The sequence below is a fragment of the Aplysia californica genome, unplaced genomic scaffold, assembly GCF_000002075.1.
Source record: "Aplysia californica isolate F4 #8 unplaced genomic scaffold, AplCal3.0 scaffold00221, whole genome shotgun sequence".
NCBI lineage: Eukaryota > Metazoa > Mollusca > Gastropoda > Aplysiida > Aplysiidae > Aplysia > Aplysia californica.
The window spans coordinates 203,725-212,066 of record NW_004797491.1 but is presented as its reverse complement, the minus strand read 5'-3'; the positions used below and the strand labels follow the sequence as shown (position 1 = coordinate 212,066).

Below are 8,342 nucleotides of genomic sequence, written 5' to 3'. Positions count from 1 at the left end.
TAGAAAGATAGAACCCCCCGGGAGAGTGCCACTGACTGAAGTATCTTTAGGAAATTTCCAAAGGGGGAAATTTCTCGTTTATGCACAGTAGAATTGTAAAAGGGCTGATTCATCAATGTCACGCTCATAACTGTGCCTGATCTACAACAGGGAACTGCTGCTTTTTCTTTCCTAATCCTTACTATTGTCAGTTTCCTCTACTTCTTTTGTATGTTTGTCACACTCTTGTGACCCATTATTTCCGGGGTGCCTTGATAGTCGAAGCAGACTTTGTGCTGTTGAAGCTAGAGAGGTGAGCAGGGGGAGTCCGATTCCCTGTAAGGACTTCTCCGTTGACACCCACCCCTTGGCGCTCATGTGACCTTATGCAGTTGCGAGCGCCGTAAAACCTCTTCTAAAAAAAGGGGAAATAAAGAATGACAGGATTCTATCTGAGTTGCTAAGATAATGAGGTGAGAAACCAAATTTCTATCTATTCTATCCAATTCGTACGATTATCCATAGTCGCTATCAAGATATTAAATGAATTGTATTCGAACAAGCCATCTCTCTCTCTCTCTCTCTCTCTCTCTCTCTCTCTCTCTCTCTCTCTCTCTTTGTGTGTGCGTGTGTGTTCTCCACTCTTATTTGTCTATGTTGTACAACTTCTATAACATAAACAAGTTTGTTACGTAGTTAAATCCTCATTTCCTCAAACAGGGATTGTCTCCGGCCTCAAACAAAATTCCTTTCAAATTAAAATGCTCTGTGTTCTACTCTTTGAGTTTTTTAAACACTCTAGTAGGTTTTTCAATACAACGAGCTGAGTCTCAACCGTTTAGAAACTTCAATAAAAATTCAAAGTCTCACACACTTACACCATTGTACATCACACATCGTGGGTCTACAGGAAAGATGTCACTGGACACACATGTCACAGACACGGTGTTGTTGTTGTTGTTTGTAAACTCTGGGCTCCTGCACGTGAGGTCTGTTGGTTTTGCTGTTGGACAACAGAAATATAACTTCTATTTACAACGTGACCGTTTTAAGCATCGGAAAGAGAAGACATTAATTTAACTATGCACTTGCAGTAAAAAATCTTTGTCACTCTCCCGTAAAGGCGAGAGCTCAACCCGACAATATCCCCGGAGACTACATATGCACAGTTAGATGTTAAAGGGTATTCTTCAGCAAAATAATCTAGACCTATATTGGATACCATATTATGCTGACCTTCTCACTCTAGTCAGGAAACGCAGACTGCAATGGTATGGACACATCACGCGTTCACCGGCCTTGTCAAGATGATCCTGCAAGGCAGCGTCCAGGGGAAAAGGAGCAGAGGCAGACCGAAGAAGAGTTGGGAGAACAACATCAAGGAACGGACAGGCCGGGAAATCAGAGACACGCTCAGGAACGCTGAAAACCAGAGGGAGTGAAGGAAGCTGGTGGCCAAATCTTCAAAAGTGCCCCGACGGACATCCAGTCAACAGGATAGGAGAAGGTGAAGGTGATATAGGAGAGGTTAAGGTGAACATTATGGGCAAAACTGGAAGACGGACTCTGCGTATGATCTTGCTTTACTTTGATACAATCACCAACAAAAGATCGAGAAAAACGAAAGATTGTGTAAATACCTCGTAGGATACAGGCCTTAAAAGTCTAGTTCAGAACTCCCTTCTCATAATAAATTGGAGTCGTATTCCTTACATGACGTCATAGCTACCGCTATGATGGCCCCACCGAGAGTGAAGGTCCCGGATGTGCGTGGTTGGTCAAGTCAGTTCCGATTGGAGAAGTAGGATTTTTAATAGTGAGGTCAAAAATTCGTAGAGCAACATTATTGTCAAATGTTTCCTCGACTATCGAACAGTCTCTCCAGCTTTTGCACAATGACTTTTATCTATTTGTTTTAACAGATCAATGTTTTTGTTAACTCTTGTTAGCTGTATTCTACAAAATTCCCTAATAAATGCTAATTAAAAATCCAAGTGAGTGGTTTCTACAGATTTTAAAATATTAAATTTACATTTCGAGCAATATCGCTTTAAATAGCAAATCCGTAAAAAAAACAACAACACCCCACAACCCGAAACCCTGTCATTATTGAACCCATGTTTGAGAACCTTCAGTGCAAAAAAGTGTTCAATGAAAAAAACTAAATTTCTTGAAACAAACTTTGCCCCCCCAAAAAGTGTCATTGGCGATCTGTGATGTATACGAACACTTTACTACTCACATGTACATTTGCATAACTCACACACACACACACACACACACACACACACACACACACACACACACACACACACACATCACACAATACTCACAATAAGTAACTAGGGTCCAACTGGCTATCAAAGCTCTTGTGGGACCTGCATTCTGTGAGCAAGACAGAGACAAAAACCTTGTGTCAGCGTTCCATGTGAGTGTAGTCTGTGTCTGGTCTGTTGTCACGGTGAACAAGGAAGAAAACCCCGAGGACACAGTACAGCTGTAAAGTCCTTGATTTGTCACACACGTTGCTACTGTTCTTTTTACTGTCGCCAGCTGCACTTCCCACACCAAGTTAGTACCAATGCACCAGTGTTGTACGCACATGTACGAGAGATGCTCGTCCCCACCTCTGTAGGGCCCAAGTCCTCACCTGATGATGTAAACACACACCATACATGTAAGTGTATTTTTTGTGTTTATTTGTCTATTTGTTTGTGTTTTTGTTCGTTTGAGTAAACAGAAGCACATCGAAAAAAAAATAAGGATCATTTAATGCTGGGGAAAAGTAAGACTGACAGACAGACAGAAAAACGAGGGGAAGTAAAGAAGTACAATGTAGAGCCTGCTGGTTGCGCCCTCTAACCACCCGTTATGTGGGCGTGAGCAACAGACACCGGTTAAATGATATGATAAGATACATGTTTCTTTATCCACGTGTATAGTCTTAGTGGGAAGATATTCATAATTTCAAACTCATTCAAGGACAATTAGTATCCCTTATCAACGCTTATCAATAGTAAAAAATGTGTCTTGGGCAAAAGCTTATTGACTGCCATATTATGGGATGGAAGAGAGTGGTATGTGCTTGTTCTGGTTAATACTCCTGGGATTATTGGAAAGCTGGGTTTTGCTGCTGGGCGTCCATGTCAGATAGGATTCACAATAAAATTGCACATTCCTCGTAATAGTTAAAGTTACTATTTATGCGTTTTCTTTGAGCTCTAGAGCTCCCTATGAACAACAATTTTCTAGATCTGAAAGTGTGTATTCCGATTTGGTGTATTCGGGTATTAAAATGAGATTGAACTTTGAGATCTCTTTATAATTAGTGTAAGATTCCAGCCTCAGGTTTTTTAGGAGGTCAAACCTTTTTTTTTTTGCGCAACCACCAAATCTGAATAAACCGCTACAAACTGGAGAATTGCCGAGAAATTTCACTATTACTTCTTTGTGGTCATCAAATCGAATTTAGACCAAATCACAATACAAAACTAACTATATCCATACTATCCGAATCACCCTGTAGATGCTCCTTTTGGTCTAAACCAGTAGTTTTTAAAATGTCTGTACTCACCAGATGTCTGTCTCCGATACCTGGAAAATGATCTCCAGATTTGTTCTTCACATCGCGACGGTGTGGCCAGACCTGGCGGGACAGAGGGTTTATTGTATTTGAGGGTTGTGTGGTCAAGGATTCTTCTTTTTCTTTGCGTTCCCATGCTAGACCTCTGGGCCAATCGACATCATGGATACAGATCTGTATTCATCCATCCATCTATCCTTCCATCCATCTTTACATACACACATACACACTCACACGCACACACACACACACACACACACACACACACACACACACACACACACACACACAAACATACACACGCATGTATACACACACATACACGCACGCACACACACGCACACACATACACACACGCACACACGCACACACACACATTAACTCATATGCTCACCTTGTAGCAAGATAAAAACCAGAAGAGCTCGGAAAGATGACATTGCTGATGTCTAGATTTTTTATTTTCTTGTGTCTGTAATAGAAAACAAAACCAAAACCGAGCCGGTAGATAACAAGTCTGTTGTTTTTCATTGAAATATTCATTAGGTATTCACGTTGACAAAAAACCCCATCCATCTGTAATTGGTAAGTGTTTTACGGCGCTCACAACTGCATAAGGCTATATGAATGTGCGGGACACATTAAATTTTAATTGTTCACTTGGTTAGAAATTTTGAATTTTTCCCCTTGGCGCCGAAGAGTACTCTTATTGATTTGAGACCACCAAGGGATCTTCAACGAGCCCAACTTGCACACGGAGGTGAAAGGAGACAGTTTTAGAGAAAAAAATAAATTTTTCGGTCGGTACCCGTTTTCGAACCCGGGACCTTTAAATGAGAGGCCAACACCTTAACCTCTAGGCCAAGAGAGCCCCCTAAAGATAGTCTAAATACATGTTTTATCAATAATTACAGAAGAGACACTCTTGCACAAAACCTAGGGGGTTGGGGAGGGAGAGTCTATGGTCGGTAAACGTTTTGGACCTACCGAGCTGACATCTAGGCTGCCTTAGATCTAAGAAGGCCGACACCTAACACGTTTAGACAACATCAAGGGTTGGCTGATTTCAGAAGTTCCAGGGCCACAGCAAGCTCTCTCCATTTTGGCCTTGTATTTTCACAAATAAAGTCTCAACAAGGTAGCGGTCGAGCAATCGGATGTGTTCATCATGAGCAAGGAATGTGGTAATGGGCAGTGTGGATTTGGAGAAGCTGATACTGATAGTTCTAGAAAACTATCGACATTTCCAATGTCTGTAGAATATAAGAATTACTCAACACAGCAACTGAGGCAGTCCATATTTGAAGCCGTTATGGAGGAAAATGACTGCCTTGTGAACGGTGAGTTTTGGGTTCAATATCACCACACGCCGGTCCAAGTTTTCTTTTGCTTGTCAGATTTGACGCAACAAGGGACGGGTCTATTCGTCGTGTGCACTGAAGGGACGATTAATCCACCCGACCTGCTATTGAGATTAAAATAATCTCCTTGGGCGTAGCCTGTACATTGGCAACAACAGGGAGTATGGTTTATAGTTTGTAACTGTTTATAGATTGTGGAGGAAAAACAAAGCAATGGCTATCTACATACCTGCCTACCTACCTTCCTATCTGCCTACCTACCTACCTACTATCTATAGATCTATCTATATCTTTCTATCGATTTATCGATCAATCTATCTATCAATCTCTCAATCCATCTATCTATCTGTCTATCTATCTATCGATTTATCGATCAATCTATCTATCAATCTCTCAGTCCATCTATCTATCTGTCTATCTATCTATCTTCTTACCTACCTCATATATATCGATCTTTCCATCTATCGATCTATCTATGTATTTATCTACAACCTACCTACTTACTTACTATCTATCACTCTCTCGATCTATCGATGTATCTATCCATGTATCTATCTATCTATCTATCTATCTATCTATCTATCTATCTATCTATCTATCTATCTATCTGCCTGCCTGCCTGCCTGCCTACCTACCTACCTACCCACCTACCTACCTACCTACCTACCTACCTATCTACCTATCTACCTACCTACCTATCTATCTATCTATCAAAAATGAAACTACTCTTGCTAATCTTATCTCATACGTCAGTAAAAATCACAGGATTTACACCAACTAGAAGGTTTCTGTATCCATCATAGTCAAATTACACATTTAGAATTCCCCTCTGTAGACAGAAAATAGCACACAGTACACCAGTCACACAAACCTGTCGCCCACTCGGAAGGAACGGTCTTGAATGTGTACACAGTAAGGTGCTGTGTGAAAAATAAGCATGAAGATATCAACCAGGAAGTAGATTGTTCAGGGTCGCGGGGCATGTTCTTATCTATTTTTGTTTTATTTGTTTGTTTTTGTGTTTTACGGTGCTCGCAACTGCCTAAGGTCATATGAGCACGCAGGACACATTAAACATGTTCAGTTGGTTGGACATTTTGAATTTTGCCAGGGTTGCGGCCGAAGCCTACTCTAATCGATTTTAGACCACCAAGGAATCTTTAACGTGTGCAGCTTGCACACGGGACCTCCGAGATTTTTCGCCCTTGTCAGAGAAAAGCAAGGTGTAGATCTTTCCTACCTGAAGACCAGGGGTGTGGCTGAAAGACAGCAGTAAGAAGAAGCCAAGAAGAAACAGTAGAAAGGCTGCAGAAAGAGTCAGGAGCCCAGAGGATGGGGCAATGGTGGTGAGGGGGTGGGGGCAGAAAGTGGAAATGATAGCAGACGACAGAATATTGCTAGAGAGCAGGAAAGGAGGTAAAAGGAGACAATTTTAGGGAAGATAATTTTTCCGTCGCTACTCGTGTTTAAACCCCGGACCTTTGAATGAGAGGCGAACACCTTAACCTCTCGGCTACGAGAGCCCACATTCTTATCTATAAAGAGAGAAAAAAAATGTGTATGGCTTTATCGTTTTATCGCTCTGCTGAATACACGAAAGACGTAAAGCTGCATGAGTTGTACTAGTTAGGTGGTCCACTGTCGCAAACAAGAGATTGGAGTTTTTTTTAAATTAAAAAAAAAATTTTTTTTTACTGTTTTAAAAAAAATTGGGGGGGGGGGTTGTAAGTGTTTCACGACGTTCACAATTGCTTTATATATTAGTTCATATGAGCACGAGGGACACAATCAACATTTTTAGATGGTAGGACATTTTGCCAGGATTGCGGCGAAGCCTACTCTTCTCGATTTTGAACCACCAAGAAATCTTTAACGGGCACAACTTGCACACAGGACCTCCGAGATTTTTTCACCCGGATCCGAGTATGCTTGGTCATAATATTAGTGGTGTGGCTGAAAGACAGCAGTAAGAAGAAGCCAAGACGTAGCAGATGAATAAAGGCTGAAAAAAAAGAGTCTGGAGCCCAAAGGAGGGGGTTTGGGAGGTAAGGGGATGGGGGGCAGAAGTGGAGATGAAACTAGACGACAGAACATGGCTAGAGAGCAGAAATGATATGAAAGAAGACAATTTTAGAGAGAAGAAAATGTTCTGTCGCTATCCGGTTTCGAACTCGAGACGTACTGAATGAGAAGTGAACACCTAAACCTATAGACCTCGAAAGCCCCCGATCCGAGTTAGATGTATACTGTAGTGGTGAGTTTTTCTATCATTATCGAGTATTTCGGTTTTTCTCCTGTTATGTTTTATCATTCTCAGCCTGGCTTGGCACTGAGAGGCAGAGCAGGAAGTCCGCCTCCTAAATGGTCAGAATTGTGTTAATGATGGCGTAAAGCACCTTCATTACAATCTAAATTATGGAAGGCGTAATGAACATGCTCCTACTCCCCTTTTCCTCCACGTCCTCCTTCTATCCTCGCTCATCACCCTGCTCCTCCTGCCCCCACCACCCCACCCCCTTCTATCATCGCTCTTCCTTCTCCATTCTTCCTTCTCCCCTTTATACTTTCACCTCTCCTATCCTCGCTCCCCCATCCAACATCCTACTTTCTCTCATCCTCCCCCTTCTTCTCCTCCTTCTCTCACTCATCCTCCTCCTCCTCCTCCTCCTCCTCCTCCCCTCACCTTCGTTCATTCCTCCTCCCTTTCCTATTCCTCCTACCATCACACTCCCCCTCCTCCTCCTCCTATCTTTCCTCCTCCTTTCATTCATCTCCCCCTCCCTCCTCCTGTCCTTCTCCCCACCCTGTTCCTCTCCTTTGTGCTGTCGCTCATCAACCCTCTCCTACTCTTCCTGCTTCTCGTCGTCGTATTCCTCCTACACTTCTCCTCCTTCTCTTTTTTCTTTTTCTTTCCCTTCTTCTTCAGTTGCTACTTCTTCCTCTTCTTCTTCTTCTTTTTCTCCGATTTCTACATGATAACTAAAGGATAGCTATAAAACTGTTATATATCTGGCTAAGGATAACAGGACATGGCACAGATTTTGAGACCAGGACCAGGAAGGTTATGATGTTTTCAGCAACAAGCCTCTATACAAGAAGTTATAGCGAGCTGTGTTGTAATAAAACCTAGTCCGATAGATATAGTTCTTAATCCAGACTGAAAATCACACTTACTTGTCTGTTTTGTTTGTTTTAGTAAGATTTTTACGGCGTTTGCAACTCAATTGGGTCGTAATATAAATGCCGAGGAATAAAGGTGTTACAAGAGAGTGAGAAACACAAAAACCGTAGGAGGAATATAAATATAACACCATTAATTATTTGATAAGAAAGGAGAAAACCACACTAGAGCACCCGCCAGCCATCCACTTATGGAAACCATAAGTATATGGATGATTTTTGAAAACCCACATATATATATA

General features: G+C 41.8%; 1 long non-coding RNA gene across 1 annotated transcript; it reads right to left on the bottom strand.

Moving 5' to 3' along the window:
• Positions 1–344: 344 nt before the first annotated feature.
• Positions 345–4,310, bottom strand: LOC101864070. The gene is made up of 4 exons (XR_220523.3): positions 3,957–4,310; positions 3,554–3,625; positions 2,313–2,629; positions 345–982 (listed from the first exon to the last, which is right to left on the bottom strand). It is a non-coding gene; the product is annotated as an uncharacterized LOC101864070 (long non-coding RNA).
• Between the last annotated feature and the right edge of the window lie 4,032 nt (positions 4,311–8,342).